This window comes from Bacillus rossius, chromosome 6 (genome assembly GCF_032445375.1).
Source record: "Bacillus rossius redtenbacheri isolate Brsri chromosome 6, Brsri_v3, whole genome shotgun sequence".
Taxonomy (NCBI): domain Eukaryota; kingdom Metazoa; phylum Arthropoda; class Insecta; order Phasmatodea; family Bacillidae; genus Bacillus; species Bacillus rossius.
The window spans coordinates 43437336-43459509 of NC_086334.1; the positions used below are offsets into that span (position 1 = coordinate 43437336).

Below are 22174 nucleotides of genomic sequence, written 5' to 3' on the forward strand. Positions count from 1 at the left end.
AAATAAGTGTTATTTTATAAACTATATTAATTGTAACACTTTTAATTTCATAGATTACTATTGTCATAAACTGTTCTTTAAAGAAACATAATGTACAAATTATTCGAATAATAAATATTATGGCTAAAATCGTTTGAAACCCAAAAGGAGTGGTTTGTTACTACCCTTTTTTTTAAGTTTTAACTTTACTAAATTGAATTTTTTTTATTAAACTATGACTGATTTTTATAAGAATTAAACGATAAAATTTTTTTGTGTACACGATGTCGTGCGCCAGTTAATCTGTGTTCATTTATTCCATTTATTAACTATATTATTTTTAATTTTTGAATATAATTTCTTAGATCTTTGCGCACGATTGGCTTGCTATCTAGCGGTTTTCTACCAAACTGTGTAACGGAATAATTTTACCATTTCAAGATTCCAACCGGGACTGGTTGTCTGCCCTCTGTAGGCGGAATTTGTAAGTAATAGCGGATGAATCTTTTATGACTGGAAATAGTGCCGTCGGTTGTTTGTTGAGATAATACTTGTGTCGCATCAAACATTATCACGCTCTAGACGTTTGTATTGACGTTTTGTACCAAGACGAGGTATTGATATAGTTCTGGCATAAGTAACCCTATTTCTTGAGTTAGTCGCTAGTGTTTAGATGTAAAGGACTATTTTTGACAGACTGCGTCAGTGCGTCTGTTGGTGTGCGAACCGCAAGCTAGGTATATCGAGTTTATGGTAGTGCCCAACCCATTGCAGGGAAAGTCGGTGCGGTGGTTGAAAGTGTCGTGTTCTGCTATACATGGATATAGTGATACGTTTCTAAAGTAAGTATTGGTAGGTTATGGTTTGTATTTTGTGTAACGTACAGGTTCTACGAATCAGCTTGTAAGAACTTGGAAAATGAGCTATCCACGATGTTGAATAACCGTTATGTTAGCGTAACTTTAGAAAGAAAAAAAAAACCACGGGTTTTTGGGCTTTCGCGGAAAGTATTCGGGCGAATATTATCTATATTGGGTTTTATTTTGTAAAATATGATAGTGTAATATTTTTAAGGTATCGAGCATAGTTCATTTTATAGGAAAGGGTAGTCTACATTTGTCTATCCGACTTGTTTAAGTTTCTACCATTTTACAGAGTTTATTAATTTTTATAATATTTTATTAAAATAAGTTTTGTAATATACAGTTTAATTTTTTTTTAATATTGTGGTCCTAACAGTTACCAAACTAAGTTTATGTACTTTGAGCCCGCCGTCTGTTTAGCATTGATTTTGAAAAAGAAAATCCAGGAGAAAATGTTTTGTTATTAAAGTAAGTTTCATGTAAAACATATCATTTTCCGGCGTTAGAACATATGATCGATCAGTATAAAGGAGGACAAAAAAACGCATTAGTAACAGTTCATTGTTTTTATTGAGTTATAGAAACATCCGTGTATTGATCTAAACAGGTGGTGGCCGCTTTTATTTTGTCGTGAAATGTCGCCTTCAGTATACGAGGGTGTTGCTTTCGCTGGTGCACCCTAATATAATACCTTTTTTATCTGTTAACATTTTGCAAAGTTTTTTTTAACGCTTAGCTCTGGCTGTTAAGCTACATTCTAAGCCTTGTTTACATGGTTCTGTAACTAATTTGCCTTTTAATGCGGTTCACCAAGTAATGAAAACTATATCTACAGCTTGAAATCACGTCGTATATGTTGCAAAGAAGAAATCGACACCGCATTATAACATCTGATGAGTTTTTTTTACCACTATGCTATTCCTATATGTATTTACTTTAAGTGGTTTACTCGTTCACAGATGGTCACACAGAATGCGTCACTAAGAGTTTTCTATTAGTTAAGATTCATGTGGTTGTTTCAAATTATCATTTAACCAATCATACTAATGAAATAGATGTAGAATTGTTTTCAGTCGAGCCTCCTGTTAAGGTCAAATATAACGCGAAATTCTGGGATATCTTATCATGAATGGACCGTGTACTGATTACTTTTTTTACTGTTGTGTTTTGTTATTGTGCATCTTTCACTTGTGTTCATTCACTGGCGGCTCGAATACCTATATATACCATGTACGCCAAGTGACACACCCAGTCTTGTTTACATCAAATTTCAGTGAAAAGGAAAATTTAAAAGTAGTCATGGCTACCGAACGCAAATATTTTTTTTTTATAGAATGAATTTGTGCAATCTCAAAACTTAATTGTATTTTGACCACATATGTGAAGTATATGTTATCTGAATACAACTGGACTGTTCGCAAATACAAATGCTTCGTTAGAGTTTCAGTCATGACATGAACCATAACTTAGATTTAGTGGAAATAAAAATAATAATTAAAACAGTTTTGTCTGAATAGTTGTCATTATTCGAGACCGTAAAAATTCGCGGATTCATTTCGCGATATGCTGAAATGCAAATAATTGTACCTTTATGCAACTTCTGCTATTGGTTCACTGTTAACCTGGAGGAGTGTGGGCCAATTATAGGCGCTCAGTCAAAGCAGTATCGAATCACGAGTCTCCCAATTGAGACGCCTCACAAGTCAGCAGCCAATGAACAGGTGACGTTTGCCCGGGTGTGCACAGGATCGTGGAGTCTATCCTGGAGGTCATTGAATACGCGAATTTTTCTAGTCCCTAGTCATTATTGAGTCTTTAGTAGAGACGTGTTGACTCCGTGTTATTTTCCGACACCAGAGTAGACGCCACATTCTTGTACATTTTCAGGATAGTAACAATGGTTTATTGGCTGCTGTTACATTGCACCTTCTGCCCTGGTTGTACGTGACGGTCTCATTTCTTGCAAAATTGTTACTGAAGCCTAGTCCTGCAGGGAGTGAGTGGCAGGCATTTAACTCATAAACCAATCATACAGGTGATAAAATTTAATTAAGTTTGCATTTAGTCAGTAGACAATATTTACAGCGCGAATTTTCCTGTTATCTAGTGATAACTGATAAGTTAAAATATAGCCTAGGTACTGCAGATATGCAGACGAACAAATATACAAAGTTGTACCAAAAAACAATATTCTTATTAGATTTAGATGTCATTAACACCTCTACATTCGTATGGAACAAGTGCGGGGATTATGGGGGTTTTGGGCGGGTATCTTGCACATACGTTATTTATATTAAACTAACTGTCGGATACCAGATTATATACTACATTATTTATATTATTAAACACGATACCGAAGATATATTTTCTACGACATTGTATGTATTATGTACTACAATCCCGCCCGGTTTAGTATATTTTGCGATACTACTTTTTTTAACTAAATTAATTTCCTGATATGATTTTAATGTCCTAGGTATTGTAAAAGTATGTTACTACATATTCTAGTATAGAACACAACTCCGAAATATATTCCGTACGCTAATATAATTTATAAAAAAGTATGTTATGCTAAACAGGATTGGCTGGTTTTATGAAAAACCAAATAGTTTTATAAATAATATTTTTTTAATGAAAGGTCTCATTCCACTCTAATAGCAACAAAAGTTAGCTCATTAATGTTTCTTGTGATTTTCATGATCAAAAAATTATATACTAATCAAGATCTTATAATTTAAAACATCTGTAAAATTAAATTAACTAGTGAATTGTACAGAGTGTAAAAAATAAGAAAATAAATAAATGTATTATGTAAAAAAAATTATATTCTGTGGGAAAACTTCGACTGTACTGTAAATCCCTATTATGTGGGAAACACACATTCTCTGGAGAATACTCTACCTGTGGGGAAATGCCCTTCCACAAGCAAAAATCATTTTTCTGTCTTTCATATTTAACTTAATAATTACTTTATAAAAATGTATTTACATTGTCACTGCTGAGAAAAATAATTCTTCGACCCTGTAACTGCGCAATGGTGCACGAGGAAATTAAGATGTTCCCGACGAAATTTTAAGTAGTTACTAATTGGTTTAAGTTGAGACGGTATATTATTGTAGAATATTGTACCACTTAAGTTTTATTGTACTTTTTTACTAGCATGATTTATATAGCCTACATATTTTCTTTCGATCTTGTGTTGTGTTTCAACTGACAATTACTTTCAATAAGTCGGTTATTTCATTTAAAAAAATTTTATTACCGATTCCTGAATTCGTTTTCCGTCGTTTAACTCTCGAAAGAAGTGTCCTTTTTTGTGGGTGCACAAAAACTTATACTTCGAGCTTTGCAAGGCGTGTCTTTTGATTCCAAACAGCGCACGTTTACGGCTGTATTGAGTTCTGATGACGGGGTTGTAATACTTTCAGTGAACCAACTGAGCGATCTCATTCTCTTTTCGGAATAATTTCTGGTCAGTAAAATAATGATTTTGACAGTGTTTCTTAAATTGTATCATTTAGCCTACTTAAACGTTTTTGTTCTGAAAAAAATATGTTTTGACAGTATTTTTTTACAACATAAAATGATGTAATTTGTGTTTTTTTTTAAGGTTTGTCTGAAGTTAATAGCCTCCGGTGAAATGTAAAACAAGTTTATACGGTTTATTTTAATGACGTGTTTAAATAATAAGAATGGACTTCGGAAATGGCCTTTTGCTCACCATTCCAAAGTAATTATTGACTTATAACGATAGCAGTGGTCTACAGCTGCATTCTGTATCGCATACCAACCACTGTGTTCCAGCACGTAATTCTATACTAATACTGCTTCTCCTGGCTACGTTGAGTGTTGACAGGACGGTATGTCGGTGTGAGGTAGCGTCGTTATTGCCGCGAATACATGTTGTGGTTTCATGTTTTAAATTATAAATTTTGAAACCCTATTTTTAGTGTACTTATTTCGGTTAGTAAGACGTCAAACACATTTTATTTTTAATTGTGATCAAAACGTTTTCACCTGGTGTTCACTAATCATGCGCATCATTTAGTCTTCGATCGCGCAACCATCTTAAATTTGTAAAAAAAAAAAGGCTTGTATACTGGCTATCATTTAGCTAGAGCTTAAGATAAATTCGAGTAGCAATGTTTTGTGTCGCATAATCAGTTTATTTTCACTGCCAGGAATTCGAAACAATTTACTTCATTAAATAAACTATATTAATTTTTTTGAAAGGGATGGACTAGTTAATCATATACCAGAATTTTTTTTATAAATGATGTAGAATATCCAGCTGTCCTTTTAAAAACGTTGATAAAAGTAAGATCAGAAAAGTGCACTCGTTGCGCGGGATGTACTGTTTCCCTGCTTCGCAACCTCGTCGCCACACTGCTTGCGAGCGCGCTGTTATCTTTAGACTGTAAGGGGGGAGGTGGTGTGAATGCCGGCTCTATTGCCTCACGCCGGCCCGCGCATTGTCCGATCCCTCGCCGCGGGAGTGAGTGAGAATGCAGCCGGGGCTGCGATGGGCTGGGAATGGGGCCACAATGGTTAGCAGACGTCACGCGCTATCTGCCCGCGCCGGTCGCCCTCAATCCGCCGTCATTCATGCCCCTTTGCCGCCGATGATGAGGGCCGCCTCCTCCGACCGCGTGGCCACGTGACTCGCCGACCACCTCCGCCCCAGGGATGCCAACTTGGGGGTTTCCCCCCCCCCAAATTTAGGGGGAACCAAGACGTAATGGGATTTTTTTTAGGGGGTACATTTATTTATGGGGATTCTTTCGGGGGATTTTTTTTTTAGCAAGGACATTATTTTAGAAATATTGGGTAGAAAAATAAGGAAATGTAAGGTTCAAGAGAATATAATTTATTATGGGTATTATTATTATTAGCTCTCAATCAGGATGTACAATGAAAACTTTAGGGGTTTTTAATCGAAATCCAGGGGGATTTGAAGTTGGTCCCAGGGGGAACACTCTACAGGAGTTGGCACCGCTGCTCCGCCATGTTCCCCCGCATTCCTCCGCGCCCGGCTCGCTTCAGTAGTGGACGGATGCGTGACTGCCACGCGCGGTGGAAGTGAAGCCTCGCAGACAGAGCTTGTAAGTGGGAAAATACACACCCGAATTGATCTGGGAATCAATATACGCCCACAATTTTTCCGGGAAATTTTCCTTTTTTTCCATTGCCAACAATGACTTCCAAAATTATGAAAGGATGATACACGCTGGACAAAATAAATTTTTCTGCAGATTGGTTAAGTACTTTTTAAAAGAGTAATTTTTTTTTGTTCCTTTCACGGGTCCTACCCAACACGCAAATGTTAAGTGGGTCATTGAGTTTTAAAAGATGACAAAATGTATGTTTTTTTTTTGTTCTGTTTGTAGAAAAATAAAGCCAAAACATGTTAAGAGTTTTTCTGTAAAAATATAACTCGTTGGAAAAATTGCCGGTTTTGCACATAGTTTTCCTGTTGGCAACCGGAAAATTTTCCCAAAACTACTTTTCCGGAAAACTAACCTCTATGTGCAAATATGCGAGTAGCAAACATGCAAGTGCGCAAATATGCAAGTTAGCTTTAACACAAATATGCAATCACAAACATGCCACCGAGGGCTCCACTATTCATTGTACTTTTCGTTGCCATCTTAGCGTTACGCTCTGGTGACGTAATCGCCTCGACTTGTAGTGATACAGTTGTTTTCATGTAAATGTACAAATTTACAAAATTCTGTAATTTTACATGAATATTTCTTTTGCCTTTTACAAAAAAAAAATACAGTATACTCTCGGGTACAAGTGTATTTAGTTTGCCATAAATTCATCGTGGACTGAGTGTGTGAAGTGAACCAGCTATGGTTGTTGCGCCTCTGCTGATGCCCTCTCGGAAGCATCAACAAGAAGTCTCGCTTATCAGGCATTCCAGTTTTTTTTTTTGTTTTTGTTGAGGGACATATGTCCGGAAACGCAACCCTGCAAAACAGTGGCGCGCAAGTTCGTATTTCGCGCGCATCTGAGCACACTCCCATTGGCTGAGAGGACGGGCGATCGCAGCGCATTGGCGTTCAGACTCCCCGCGGAAGCAGGCGACTCGACGACCGAGACCACACGCACTAGCAACAGTAAGTTTAAAATAAACTAATGAAAACAGCTAGAAAACAACGTGACTCAAGACTAAAAATATAACCTCTTGTAAGCTAGTCAGCGTGTGTCACTCACTCTTGCGTAACCGAACTCGCTCGGCTATTGAAATCGTGTTCACACGCTCGCGGTTTGTTTCGCCTACGAGTGAACTCGTTCAAGGTGTGACGCAAAACACTATAAACGAGTAAACTTACCGTTTGACCGAGTGTGTGTGTTTTTAAATTTTCAATCACATGTAATTTTTTTTGCGAAAAAAAAAAAATCCGATCTCATTAGACTGCAATAAGATATGAGTAGGTATATATAGTATGTCCTGGTGCAGGGGGGTTGGGGGTCGGGAGCCGGGGAGCCACGGCCACCATCTTGGATTACGTCACTTCCGGCGGCCATCTTGGATTCGACCTTGACCTTTGACCCCGGCGGCCATCTTGGATTACATCACTTCCGGCGGCCATTTTGTTTTTATCTGCCATTTTGTTTACTAGAACATTCCGCCAATTTGAGTTTCGTCCGCCATTATTGAAAATCTTTATTTATTATACGATTTTAATGAAATCAATTTTAAAATTTATAAAAAAATTAAATAAAATTTAAAAATATATTACTTAATAAAATTTTAATTAAAAACCTGCGCATCGAACACCCCACTCCTCTACATTACGAGTACACCAACTAGCCCCCCCCCCCTCCTCCTCTGTTACAATGACATCGTCATCGAACACCCCACTAACCCCTGTTACATTTTTTCGTTACACCACATTCTTTAAAATAAATTTATTATCAAAATAAAAATATATATACCATCGTTGTCTGCTGGAGGCAGCCATCTTATTTAGTGGAGACCGCCATCTTGATTTCATCTGATGGATGTCGTCATCGGGTTTAGGTTTCTAAAGTATGTTAGTGTATATAAGGTCGAGTTTCAATTCTCTACCAACATTATTATGAACCTTATAGACCGAAATTTACAAAATCCACAGTCATTATGTTGTTGTAACCATAATTTTTTCTTAAAGTCTTATCATTTATAGGTTTTAACTAAAATATATATCATCAATACTATCGTTGTGGATGCGTTAGTTAAAGTAATGATAATTAAAAAAAAAATTATCACTCCATCTTAGCGGACCAGAAATTTTTCAGTCTCCTAACTTAAAAGTAATATTCTCTTCTCATGTTTGCGTACACATGTTTAAAAGCTGCATGGAAGCAGATATTTTTTAATGTTTGCGTATAATATCATTTCACTTTTCCGAAACCAATTTTAAATAAAATAATAGGAGAATTCATGTTTTATATTAAAATAGTAAAACAATATATGGGTAAAATTGTATTTATTAAAAATAAAATCTCATGAAGAGAAAAACGTACAAGAAAAACAGAACTATACAGCAAAGGGAAACCATGCAACAAATGGAAAATTTACAACAAAATAGATATAACAGCAAAAACAGAAAACTATACTGCTAAACTGTAACTATACACCAAAATGGAAAATATATACAAAAAAATAAAACGACAAAACAGAAAATAAATACAGCAGAAAAACTATACAACAGATTATTTTACAGGTCATTGCCAACATATCCGTGGGGGACCGTGCGGATACCATCTTCGCAGATCAGCCGTTTGTCGTCCTCCCACGTGATGGCCAGCTTATTGCTATATTCGCTGTATAGTATGTGCTGCCGGGAGCGAATGGCTCTTACACCCGCCCTCCTTGTGCGGTGTTCTTGCAGGGCAACCAGGTAGTCGCTGAATGTGATGCGGTTTTTGACCACGCACCGCTGGATGCCCTTGGCCTTTTTCTCGCTCTTACCACCACACCTGTAGGCGTAGAGTTTGGCTCGTAAGCTTACAAACTCCTCCATCACTTCTCCCCCACATTCATCTTTGAATTTGCCAACAACTTTCTTGTTGGTGGGGGAGAAGCAAGGGTGGCCGGAAGGGTAGCAGCTGGTGTCGAACTTCTCCATCAGTATAGGGTCGGCTTGGAGGTCATGGTAGAAGTCCTGTGTCTGGATCTCATACACGAAACTGTCTGTATCCATGTACGCCAGATGAATATTTTCAGAGTATTTAGGCTTCATGGTATTGTAGTGGAAGTCATACATTAGAATCTTTGATAGCTCAAGTACGGCCAGTCCGGCATAGATCGGCTTGTCAAATATTATCGTTTCATGGTTCAGGTGGACTAGAGACAAATTCGGCTCGTACATTGTGCGATCCTTGAAGGATGGGCGGCACACCAACTTCTTGAACCTCTTCTCAGAACACACCAACTCCATTTTGAGCCTTCGTCTCTTGTTCTCCATCAATTTTCCGAAGGTGGAGTTCACAGCCAACTTGAAGAACTCCTTCTCGAATTCGTTTGCTGCTGCTTTACGCTTGTTGGTGTTCAGTCGAATATAGGGCTCCAACCATGCCGACTGCTCAAACTGAAGAACTTTATGTATTCTTATGATTTTTAGTCCATGCGATACGGCTTGCTGGAGGTTTTTATAGTGGACGATGTAGTGCTCTTTATTTTCCAGCGTTGTCATCAGCTTTGATTGTTTTGAGCCGGGAGGACATTGATTCACGGGGAGAAATGGCAGGTCTTTGTGACTTTCGTGGAGCTCGGGAGGGTACTCCACGTCACACTCAATTATGTATCCAGTAGGTGAATTTTCCGGAATAGACATAACATCAACGGATGTATCCGACCATTTGAAATGACGAATTGGAAGCGGTAGAGACATCGCCCACCCGTACAAATTATTTGCATCAATATACTCTAGGAATATGGATGGCTTGGAAGCATCATATGTCTCAGGCACATATGAATTATTCGCAACACAATGACGTTTGATGCTTTGCGCTACACCACCACGAATACCAGCCTCCACAAACATATACATGTCATAATCTGTGAGTAGCTCTAGCTGTACACCTGTGGTTCGAAGCATCGCGTCGAAAGCGAACCCAGGACAAGAAATGTAGTGAGATGGATCTAAACTATATGTCTCCAAACATATGGAACGGAAATTCTCGAATACATCTGCTAGGATCAGAACATCCGTCTTCAGGTACAAGTCAGCATACTCCCCCAAAGTAGCACACTGAAACTTGTCCCAGACTTTCACTGCATGAGCATACTCCGTCTCTGAAATCCCAGAATCAGTCAGAATATTAAAGAAATCATCGATAGGTGGAAGACTCGTATCGTCTAGTCGAGCAAAAGAATCAACGAAGTCGTAGGGGAAGACTCCCTTGCGAGTAACCAACTCCAAGTCATCAGGAGCGAAAAACTCAGCAGTACTGACAAACTTGTCTGCAGGCAAGAACTCAGCGAGCGAAGCAAGACCCTGACTCATGAAACGGAACGTATCAACAAACTGAATGCTGAACTTATCATGTAACTTTTTGGAAAAAGTTATCAGCTTCTCTTCCGAATTAGGAATGATGAAGATGTCTTTAGTGTCGTACCCCAACTTCCTGATAATGAAGTTCTGATCGTACGCCAGGTTGTGGAAGAACACAATCATCTTTTTCGGTCTGCGCCTGAGAAGGTTGCAGTCATTACATGCAGGTCCAATAAATTCACCGGTGAAGTGATTATGATCACGAACTTTCTTTGCGACCCCTCCGAACTTTCCTTTACAGTAGCAACAACACCTTGCTTGCAGAAAAGCAGTGTTCTGCGAATGTGTGAGCGGAGTCATAGGAACAGACGTAGAAAATATTTTCTGTACGTCATGTCCAATCTCCACAATGCGGGATATGAATTTGTCTTCTGCGTCACAACCACGATACACTTCAGGCTGTGAAGAAGTGAGGTGTGCTGGAATGACGGAGTTATCTGCTTTCACATAAATGCAGTAGCTGTATGCTTTATGCTTTTGGTACTGCAGCGTGTATGGCTCATCAGGATTCGGGTGACATGTATGGATTTTCTCCAGAATAGCTTCAAAGTCGCAATATACCACGATGGGCATCTTATCACTGTGATGGAAGTTTTTGAACTTCAGAACAGGTGGCTGGCCATTTTCATCAAGCTGTGGCATCTCAATCCTAACAGCAGCATGCTGTTTGCAGAGCACACTGTGTTTTTCCAAACACTGAAGACCAGTGAGCCCACTAACCCTATCCTGATCATCATAATGCTTGAAGCATCTTTTGCAAACATGAATAGCCTCAGTGTGTGTAGTGAGTTGGGACCGAACCAGGGCAGAAAATTTTTTAATGTATGTGAAATGGGACGAATCGTCATTGACCAAGAGCAGTAGATCGAAATGATGTTCTTTCTCTTCAGGAGCGACTCGTGCAGGAACAACATTCAGATTTTCGTCGATACTGTAGATGTTGATAGAGACTCCGGGGTTCTGTTTTTCAAACAGCGGTATTTGCTTGATTGGAGTAGGAAACTCGATGTTCGTGAAGTTGAATTTCTCTTCCAAGTCATGGTACCGCTGGTTGACACGTTCAGGATTCCGCCCTTCCACATACTTTACCAGGATCGCCCACTTGAAGCACATGTGATCATCCAGGTTTTGTGGATTGATCACTGCATGTTTTGTTTCGATGGAAGTAGGTAGGTCGATGTAGGAGCTGGCACGGAGTGGATCAAGCTTTTTGATTCTCAACTGTAGTCTCTTAACGGCCGATAAAGTCCATCCGGACCCCTTACCCATATAATCTTCCTCCTCCTTGCAGATCTTGGAGATGGACTCGGCAACTGCTTCCTCCACCTCGTGAACTGCGTAGAGGGGGGCATTCATGGTTTTGAAGGCCCTCTTGTCTTCGCTGGCATCCACAGGTTTCTCGTAGTCACACTCCAGCATTATGTTAAATTTCAGCGGTCCATTCTCTTCAATCTCCTCCATGAGCTGGCTTATTATTTTTGCCTTGATGGAGTTGAGATATGCGCATATGTCCTTGGCAGTACTTGTTGTGTTTTCTGCCACGTATGTTTTCAAGTTGCCCTTGAAACCTACTTCGGCGGTGATGAAGCCGTGGGTATTGGCCAGACCCATGCCGGTCACCACCTTTGTACGACCTGGCTTGGACATAACTGCAGGCTTAACTACTGCCATCCTCTGCTTTTTGGTCGGAGGTGGAGCAGGCCTCTTGCATACCTTAATGTGGGCTTTCAATTTGTCAGCCCTGGCGAACTCCTTAGCACAGTTCTCGCAGGAATGCACTATGCGGTTTGGGTTTAGTCCACAAGCAGACTTCTCATGTCGTCTGGCATGGCTGGAGTTCTTGAAGGCCTTATAGCAGAAACTGCACCGCATGCTTGATGTCGTGGTGATAGCACCGGTACATGATGCAAGGTGCAGCTGCATCTTGTCACTGCGAGCGACAGTCTTGCCACATAGGTGGCACTGCTGGTAGCCACGATGCAGGTTCTCGGCACACTGTCGCTCGTGTCGGTAGCAATTCTTAGATGCCGTGAAGGAGGCAGAGCAGAAACGACATTTCTGAACGGTAGATGTCATCTCGACAATCGGTAGTCCGGTCTCAACGTACGGAACACGCGAAGGAAGCTCGACGTACGGAGAACTGCAACAAAAGAATTAAGAATACAATGTAGCTAGATGTTACATGAAAACAAACATAACCTCAAAACTCTAGCCCTCAAGCTTACTAACCTAAACTGCTAGCAATGTTACTAAATAAAAAAAATTGCAAACATACCCTCAAAACTCTAGTCTTCAAGCTTACTAACCTAAACTGCTAGCAATGTGACTAAATAAAAAAAGTTGCAAACATATCCTCAAAACTCTAGCCCTCAAGCTTACTAACCTAAACTGCTAGCAATGTTACTAAATAAAAAGGTTGCAAACATAACATCAAAGCTACTCCTTCATGTACAATCCTAAAAATGGTAGAATATTTAAAGTACTGATAAAAGTTAAAGCTGAAAAAGTATTCAATGTTAACTCAAAATGATTGATTACATAACCTCAAAACTACACTAATGCACAACTCAAAAATGCTAGAATATTTAAAGTACTTACTGTTAAAAGTTTAAGCTAAACAATTACTGGTTACCCACACATAAGTGTACAGAGAAAAAACTAGCTAGCAGATAACCTACGAAAAAGCTGAGAAACATAAAAATATTAACGAAACATGTAGCATACCTCAGAAAACGATGAAGTGGAGCTGCAGAAGATGATGTATCGTTGGCGGTAGGAATCATGGTAGCAGCGAAACTCACACACGAACTAGCTCACTCAAACTCCAATAACACAATGAAGCTCCGACAGCTAATCCTGGCCTTTTATAGCCTCGGACCTGCCTGTTCTTGGAAAACCCATTAGGAACAGAGTATTTCTGTTGTATCCGCCAATAGGAATGTAGTACATGGAAGTACTATTGTCTTCGGAAAAACCCAGCAAGACTTATGTGCATGTCGTAGCAGGTCTGTGAGGGGTGGGGGTAGAAATGTAACCTGACAGCCAAACAGAGGAAACCTCTCTCGGGTAAAACCACTAATTACCTAGGTGATTAGAGATTAGGGCGCGAGGCACTGCCTGCATCGTGACTCATCACTCAGGAATGTCGTCTCGCAGTGCCGAGGGGACCCAAACAATAGACTTGACCGTGCATGTCACAACAGGTACATTAGTCCGCGACTTTGTGGCGCCATGAGGCGCTCATGAATGTCTGAGCCTGCCACAAACAGCTCGTCAAAGAATCATCACGAAGCACTCGAGCTGCAGTCATGACGCGCATGCTACAACAGGCCCGTTAGTCACCGACTTCGTGGCGCCAAGCTGACACTCGGGTAGACAGGTAGCTAAATGATAATACTAGTAATGCAAGGAAATAAAAAAAATCGGGTATGTTTAATACATTTTTTAAAAGTAAGAACACATTACAAAACTAAAACATTAAAAATTTATTCTACATTTATTATGACCAACATTCGTTTAAAAATTTTTAGCATTTCATTGCGAACAATCAGTTGAACATCCACAGAATGACACATTTTGCTGATGTTCCAGGAACAAACCCTTTTCACAACCATTTAAGGAGACTTTCCTTAAGCTCTCTTTTCATTGGTCAAATAAAACATCTCCCTCTCTTCCCCTTTTACAATGATGCTGCTTCACCATCACGCTAAAATTCTGTAAGACCAAAAAAATATATACTTCCCTTAAACCTTACGGTAGAAATTTCATCCTAGGATGCTGTTACTGCATCTAGAAATTAAAAATTATATTATCTCATACAGGTTTTATTTACATGTTAGACTTAACCATCCTACCACACACACACACACATGCACACACTTACACACACATGCGTGCGCATGCGTGCACTGAGATGAAATACATACTTGCCCACATAATGTACTTTTATTTACAAAGGCAACATATTAAAACACATAATATTTAAATTTTGTGTAGATTGGATGGTACCAGAAACCATACTGCAAAACGAGCGGACAACACTTGAGTCTTTTACTATGATTGGGCTGACGGATTGCCTCTGGAACGCCCTTGTTACCTTCAACGACTCAGAATTAAAACTTTTATCCATCAAAAAACAACAACTGTTTAACTAAGCAAACATACACCCTACACCCCTAAAAAAATTGTTATTACACAAGGCATTATTTACATGGCAGGAGACCGCACACACGAAGTGCGCAGCTTCAGGTTAGAAATATTGATTAAAATAACTGCTAAAGATGCTAATTTGTTTATGAAAAAATTGCACATGAAATACAGACACTTAGTTATTTACACACACGTACATACATACATACTTACACCCTGCATGGCTTCAGAAGGAAGTACGATATTTTAAAAACCACTCAAGACTTACATCTGTTTATGAAAAGGAGCTAAATATTAAAACATTTTCAAAGTTAATTTTAGAGATGAAATATCATGTGCAAGTCCTTGCATGCGAGAACATTTTATTACGTAATTATCTTCATTTTTCCCAAACCATAGGTCTGATGTCTGGATACCACACAAATCACATACTTAAGATATGCACTACGAGATGACTGCACGCCAGTCCAAGCCCATGCGCTTAGAGACGAAACTGCACTAGAAGCGTTAGCAAGCATTGCAATTATCTAGCTTCACTAATGCAGATTCACCTCTGACTAGGTGGACCTCCTGAAACAGTAAACATAGGACAGCGAAACACATTAAAATAATACATTTCAATACATTTCAATAATATAAAACACTGCATATTTCACGAAAATCACCACGCAACTGACAGCCCTTTCAGTCACAATTCTGCGAATGCTATCACAGAATGCTAGATTTAGAAAGAAAGGATCATTCATTCCTTCATTGTGGAACAAAGTGATACATCACATGAAGAGAAACAAAAAAGGCACACACTTCGTTCTTAGACTCGTGCCGCCTCCTTGACAGAGATAAAAGATTTAACACATAAAATAGTATGTATTTCATTTCCAGCGATGAAGCTGTACCAATATCACCTTGACAAGCTTAGATGATCTAGGGAGAGACAAAGTAAATATATTAACAAAAAAACGACTAAAAATCATTTACAAACAAAATACTTAACATTCAAGTGTTGTCCGCTCATTTTGCAGTATGGTTTCTGGTACCATCCAATCTACACAAAATTTAAATATTATGTGTTTTAATATGTTGCCTTTGTAAATAAAAGTACATTATGTGGGCAAGTATGTATTTCATCTCAGTGCACGCATGCGCACGCATGTGTGTGTAAGTGTGTGCATGTGTGTGTGTGTGTGTGTGGTAGGATGGTTAAGTCTAACATGTAAATAAAACCTGTATGAGATAATATAATTTTTAATTTCTAGATGCAGTAACAGCATCCTAGGATGAAATTTCTACCGTAAGGTTTAAGGGAAGTATATATTTTTTTGGTCTTACAGAATTTTAGCGTGATGGTGAAGCAGCATCATTGTAAAAGGGGAAGAGAGGGAGATGTTTTATTTGACCAATGAAAAGAGAGCTTAAGGAAAGTCTCCTTAAATGGTTGTGAAAAGGGTTTGTTCCTGGAACATCAGCAAAATGTGTCATTCTGTGGATGTTCAACTGATTGTTCGCAATGAAATGCTAAAAATTTTTAAACGAATGTTGGTCATAATAAATGTAGAATAAATTTTTAATGTTTTAGTTTTGTAATGTGTTCTTACTTTTAAAAAATGTATTAAACATACCCGATTTTTTTTATTTCCTTGCATTACTAGTATTATCATTTAGCTACCTGTCTACCCGAGTGTCAGCTTGGCGCCACGAAGTCGGTGACTAACGGGCCTGTTGTAGCATGCGCGTCATGACTGCAGCTCGAGTGCTTCGTGATGATTCTTTGACGAGCTGTTTGTGGCAGGCTCAGACATTCATGAGCGCCTCATGGCGCCACAAAGTCGCGGACTAATGTACCTGTTGTGACATGCACGGTCAAGTCTATTGTTTGGGTCCCCTCGGCACTGCGAGACGACATTCCTGAGTGATGAGTCACGATGCAGGCAGTGCCTCGCGCCCTAATCTCTAATCACCTAGGTAATTAGTGGTTTTACCCGAGAGAGGTTTCCTCTGTTTGGCTGTCAGGTTACATTTCTACCCCCACCCCTCACAGACCTGCTACGACATGCACATAAGTCATGCTGGGTTTTTCCGAAGACAATGGTACTTCCATGTACTACATTCCTATTGGCGGATACAACAGAAATACTCTGTTCCTAATGGGTTTTCCAAGAACAGGCAGGTCCGAGGCTATAAAAGGCCAGGATTAGCTGTCGGAGCTTCATTGTGTTATTGGAGTTTGAGTGAGCTAGTTCGTGTGTGAGTTTCGCTGCTACCATGATTCCTACCGCCAACGATACATCATCTTCTGCAGCTCCACTTCATCGTTTTCTGAGGTATGCTACATGTTTCGTTAATATTTTTATGTTTCTCAGCTTTTTCGTAGGTTATCTGCTAGCTAGTTTTTTCTCTGTACACTTATGTGTGGGTAACCAGTAATTGTTTAGCTTAAACTTTTAACAGTAAGTACTTTAAATATTCTAGCATTTTTGAGTTGTGCATTAGTGTAGTTTTGAGGTTATGTAATCAATCATTTTGAGTTAACATTGAATACTTTTTCAGCTTTAACTTTTATCAGTACTTTAAATATTCTACCATTTTTAGGATTGTACATGAAGGAGTAGCTTTGAGGTTATGTTTGCAACCTTTTTATTTAGTAACATTGCTAGCAGTTTAGGTTAGTAAGCTTGAGGGCTAGAGTTTTGAGGATATGTTTGCAACTTTTTTTATTTAGTAACATTGCTAGCAGTTTAGGTTAGTAAGCTTGAGGGCTAGAGTTTTGAGGTTATGTTTGTTTTCATGTAACATCTAGCTACATTGTATTCTTAATTCTTTTGTTGCAGTTCTCCGTACGTCGAGCTTCCTTCGCGTGTTCCGTACGTTGAGACCGGACTACCGATTGTCGAGATGACATCTACCGTTCAGAAATGTCGTTTCTGCTCTGCCTCCTTCACGGCATCTAAGAATTGCTACCGACACGAGCGACAGTGTGCCGAGAACCTGCATCGTGACTACCAGCAGTGCCACCTATGTGGCAAGACTGTCGCTCGCAGTGACAAGATGCAGCTGCACCTTGCATCATGTACCGGTGCTATCACCACGACATCAAGCATGCGGTGCAGTTTCTGCTATAAGGCCTTCAAGAACTCCAGCCATGCCAGACGACATGAGAAGTCTGCTTGTGGACTAAACCCAAACCGCATAGTGCATTCCTGCGAGAACTGTGCTAAGGAGTTCGCCAGGGCTGACAAATTGAAAGCCCACATTAAGGTATGCAAGAGGCCTGCTCCACCTCCGACCAAAAAGCAGAGGATGGCAGTAGTTAAGCCTGCAGTTATGTCCAAGCCAGGTCGTACAAAGGTGGTGACCGGCATGGGTCTGGCCAATACCCACGGCTTCATCACCGCCGAAGTAGGTTTCAAGGGCAACTTGAAAACATACGTGGCAGAAAACACAACAAGTACTGCCAAGGACATATGCGCATATCTCAACTCCATCAAGGCAAAAATAATAAGCCAGCTCATGGAGGAGATTGAAGAGAATGGACCGCTGAAATTTAACATAATGCTGGAGTGTGACTACGAGAAACCTGTGGATGCCAGCGAAGACAAGAGGGCCTTCAAAACCATGAATGCCCCCCTCTACGCAGTTCACGAGGTGGAGGAAGCAGTTGCCGAGTCCATCTCCAAGATCTGCAAGGAGGAGGAAGATTACATGGGTAAGGGTTCCGGATGGACTTTATCGGCCGTTAAGAGACTACAGTTGAGAATCAACAAGCTTGATCCACTCCGTGCCAGCTCCTACATCGACCTACCTACTTCCATCGAAACAAAACATGCAGTGATCAATCCACAAAACCTGGATGATCACATGTGCTTCAAGTGGGCGATCCTGGTAAAGTATGTGGAAGGGCGGAATCCTGAACGTGTCAACCAGCGGTACCATGACTTGGAAGAGAAATTCAACTTCACGAACATCGAGTTTCCTACTCCAATCAAGCAAATACCGCTGTTTGAAAAACAGAACCCCGGAGTCTCTATCAACATCTACAGTATCGACGAAAATCTGAATGTTGTTCCTGCACGAGTCGCTCCTGAAGAGAAAGAACATCATTTCGATCTACTGCTCTTGGTCAATGACGATTCGTCCCATTTCACATACATTAAAAAATTTTCTGCCCTGGTTCGGTCCCAACTCACTACACACACTGAGGCTATTCATGTTTGCAAAAGATGCTTCAAGCATTATGATGATCAGGATAGGGTTAGTGGGCTCACTGGTCTTCAGTGTTTGGAAAAACACAGTGTGCTCTGCAAACAGCATGCTGCTGTTAGGATTGAGATGCCACAGCTTGATGAAAATGGCCAGCCACCTGTTCTGAAGTTCAAAAACTTCCATCACAGTGATAAGATGCCCATCGTGGTATATTGCGACTTTGAAGCTATTCTGGAGAAAATCCATACATGTCACCCGAATCCTGATGAGCCATACACGCTGCAGTACCAAAAGCATAAAGCATACAGCTACTGCATTTATGTGAAAGCAGATAACTCCGTCATTCCAGCACACCTCACTTCTTCACAGCCTGAAGTGTATCGTGGTTGTGACGCAGAAGACAAATTCATATCCCGCATTGTGGAGGTTGGACATGACGTACAGAAAATATTTTCTACGTCTGTTCCTATGACTCCGCTCACACATTCGCAGAACACTGCTTTTCTGCAAGCAAGGTGTTGTTGCTACTGTAAAGGAAAGTTCGGAGGGGTCGCAAAGAAAGTTCGTGATCATAATCACTTCACCGGTGAATTTATTGGACCTGCATGTAATGACTGCAACCTTCTCAGGCGCAGACCGAAAAAGATGATTGTGTTCTTCCACAACCTGGCGTACGATCAGAACTTCATTATCAGGAAGTTGGGGTACGACACTAAAGACATCTTCATCATTCCTAATTCGGAAGAGAAGCTGATAACTTTTTCCAAAAAGTTACATGATAAGTTCAGCATTCAGTTTGTTGATACGTTCCGTTTCATGAGTCGGGGTCTTGCTTCGCTCGCTGAGTTCTTGCCTGCAGACAAGTTTGTCAGTACTGCTGAGTTTTTCGCTCCTGATGACTTGGAGTTGGTTACTCGCAAGGGAGTCTTCCCCTACGACTTCGTTGATTCTTTTGCTCGACTAGACGATACGAGTCTTCCACCTATCGATGATTTCTTTAATATTCTGACTGATTCTGGGATTTCAGAGACGGAGTATGCTCATGCAGTGAAAGTCTGGGACAAGTTTCAGTGTGCTACTTTGGGGGAGTATGCTGACTTGTACCTGAAGACGGATGTTCTGATCCTAGCAGATGTATTCGAGAATTTCCGTTCCATATGTTTGGAGACATATAGTTTAGATCCATCTCACTACATTTCTTGTCCTGGGTTCGCTTTCGACGCGATGCTTCGAACCACAGGTGTACAGCTAGAGCTACTCACAGATTATGACATGTATATGTTTGTGGAGGCTGGTATTCGTGGTGGTGTAGCGCAAAGCATCAAACGTCATTGTGTTGCGAATAATTCATATGTGCCTGAGACATATGATGCTTCCAAGCCATCCATATTCCTAGAGTATATTGATGCAAATAATTTGTACGGGTGGTCGATGTCTCTACCGCTTCCAATTCGTCATTTCAAATGGTCGGATACATCCGTTGATGTTATGTCTATTCCGGAAAATTCACCTACTGGATACATAATTGAGTGTGACGTGGAGTACCCTCCCGAGCTCCACGAAAGTCACAAAGACCTGCCATTTCTCCCCGTGAATCAATGTCCTCCCGGCTCAAAACAATCAAAGCTGATGACAACGCTGGAAAATAAAGAGCACTACATCGTCCACTATAAAAACCTCCAGCAAGCCGTATCGCATGGACTAAAAATCATAAGAATACATAAAGTTCTTCAGTTTGAGCAGTCGGCATGGTTGGAGCCCTATATTCGACTGAACACCAACAAGCGTAAAGCAGCAGCAAACGAATTCGAGAAGGAGTTCTTCAAGTTGGCTGTGAACTCCACCTTCGGAAAATTGATGGAGAACAAGAGACGAAGGCTCAAAATGGAGTTGGTGTGTTCTGAGAAGAGGTTCAAGAAGTTGGTGTGCCGCCCATCCTTCAAGGATCGCACAATGTACGAGCCGAATTTGTCTCTAGTCCACCTGAACCATGAAACGATAATATTTGACAAGCCGATCTATGCCGGACTGGCCGTACTTGAGCTATCAAAGATTCTAATGTATGACTTCCACTACAATACCATGAAGCCTAAATACTCTGAAAATATTCATCTGGCGTACATGGATACAGACAGTTTCGTGTATGAGATCCAGACACAGGACTTCTACCATGACCTCCAAGCCGACCCTATACTGATGGAGAAGTTCGACACCAGCTGCTACCCTTCCGGCCACCCTTGCTTCTCCCCCACCAACAAGAAAGTTGTTGGCAAATTCAAAGATGAATGTGGGGGAGAAGTGATGGAGGAGTTTGTAAGCTTACGAGCCAAACTCTACGCCTACAGGTGTGGTGGTAAGAGCGAGAAAAAGGCCAAGGGCATCCAGCGGTGCGTGGTCAAAAACCGCATCACATTCAGCGACTACCTGGTTGCCCTGCAAGAACACCGCACAAGGAGGGCGGGTGTAAGAGCCATTCGCTCCCGGCAGCACATACTATACAGCGAATATAGCAATAAGCTGGCCATCACGTGGGAGGACGACAAACGGCTGATCTGCGAAGATGGTATCCGCACGGTCCCCCACGGATATGTTGGCAATGACCTGTAAAATAATCTGTTGTATAGTTTTTCTGCTGTATTTATTTTCTGTTTTGTCGTTTTATTTTTTGTATATATTTTCCATTTTGGTGTATAGTTACAGTTTAGCAGTATAGTTTTCTGTTTTTGCTGTTATATCTATTTTGTTGTAAATTTTCCATTTGTTGCATGGTTTCCCTTTGCTGTATAGTTCTGTTTTTCTTGTACGTTTTTCTCTTCATGAGATTTTATTTTTAATAAATACAATTTTACCCATATATTGTTTTACTATTTTAATATAAAACATGAATTCTCCTATTATTTTATTTAAAATTGGTTTCGGAAAAGTGAAATGATATTATACGCAAACATTAAAAAATATCTGCTTCCATGCAGCTTTTAAACATGTGTACGCAAACATGAGAAGAGAATATTACTTGTAAGTTAGGAGACTGAAAAATTTCTGGTCCGCTAAGATGGAGTGATAATTTTTTTTTTAATTATCATTACTTTAACTAACGCATCCACAACGATAGTATTGATGATATATATTTTAGTTAAAACCTATAAATGATAAGACTTTAAGAAAAAATTATGGTTACAACAACAAAATGACTGTGGATTTTGTAAATTTCGGTCTATAAGGTTCATAATAATGTTGGTAGAGAATTGAAACTCGACCTTATATACACTAACATACTTTAGAAACCTAAAACCGATGACGACATCCATCAGATGAAATCAAGATGGCGGTCTCCACTAAATAAGATGGCTGCCTCCAGCAGACAACGATGGTATATATATTTTTATTTTGATAATAAATTTATTTTAAAGAATGTGGTGTAACGAAAAAATGTAA

The 22174-nt window shown here is 39.9% G+C and overlaps 1 protein-coding gene across 3 annotated transcripts in view; it reads left to right on the forward strand.

Moving 5' to 3' along the window:
- Nucleotides 1-409: 409 nt before the first annotated feature.
- The window catches only part of LOC134533103 (protein 4.1 homolog), a 203699-nt gene continuing 181934 nt past the window's right edge, over nucleotides 410-22174 (forward strand). The window contains exon 1 of one of the 3 annotated variants that reach the window (XM_063370352.1): nucleotides 410-821. The gene's annotated coding sequence lies outside the window, so the exon portion shown is untranslated. The remainder of the gene's footprint in view (nucleotides 822-22174) is intronic. The other 2 variants (XM_063370351.1, XM_063370350.1) reach the window with 2 other exon arrangements.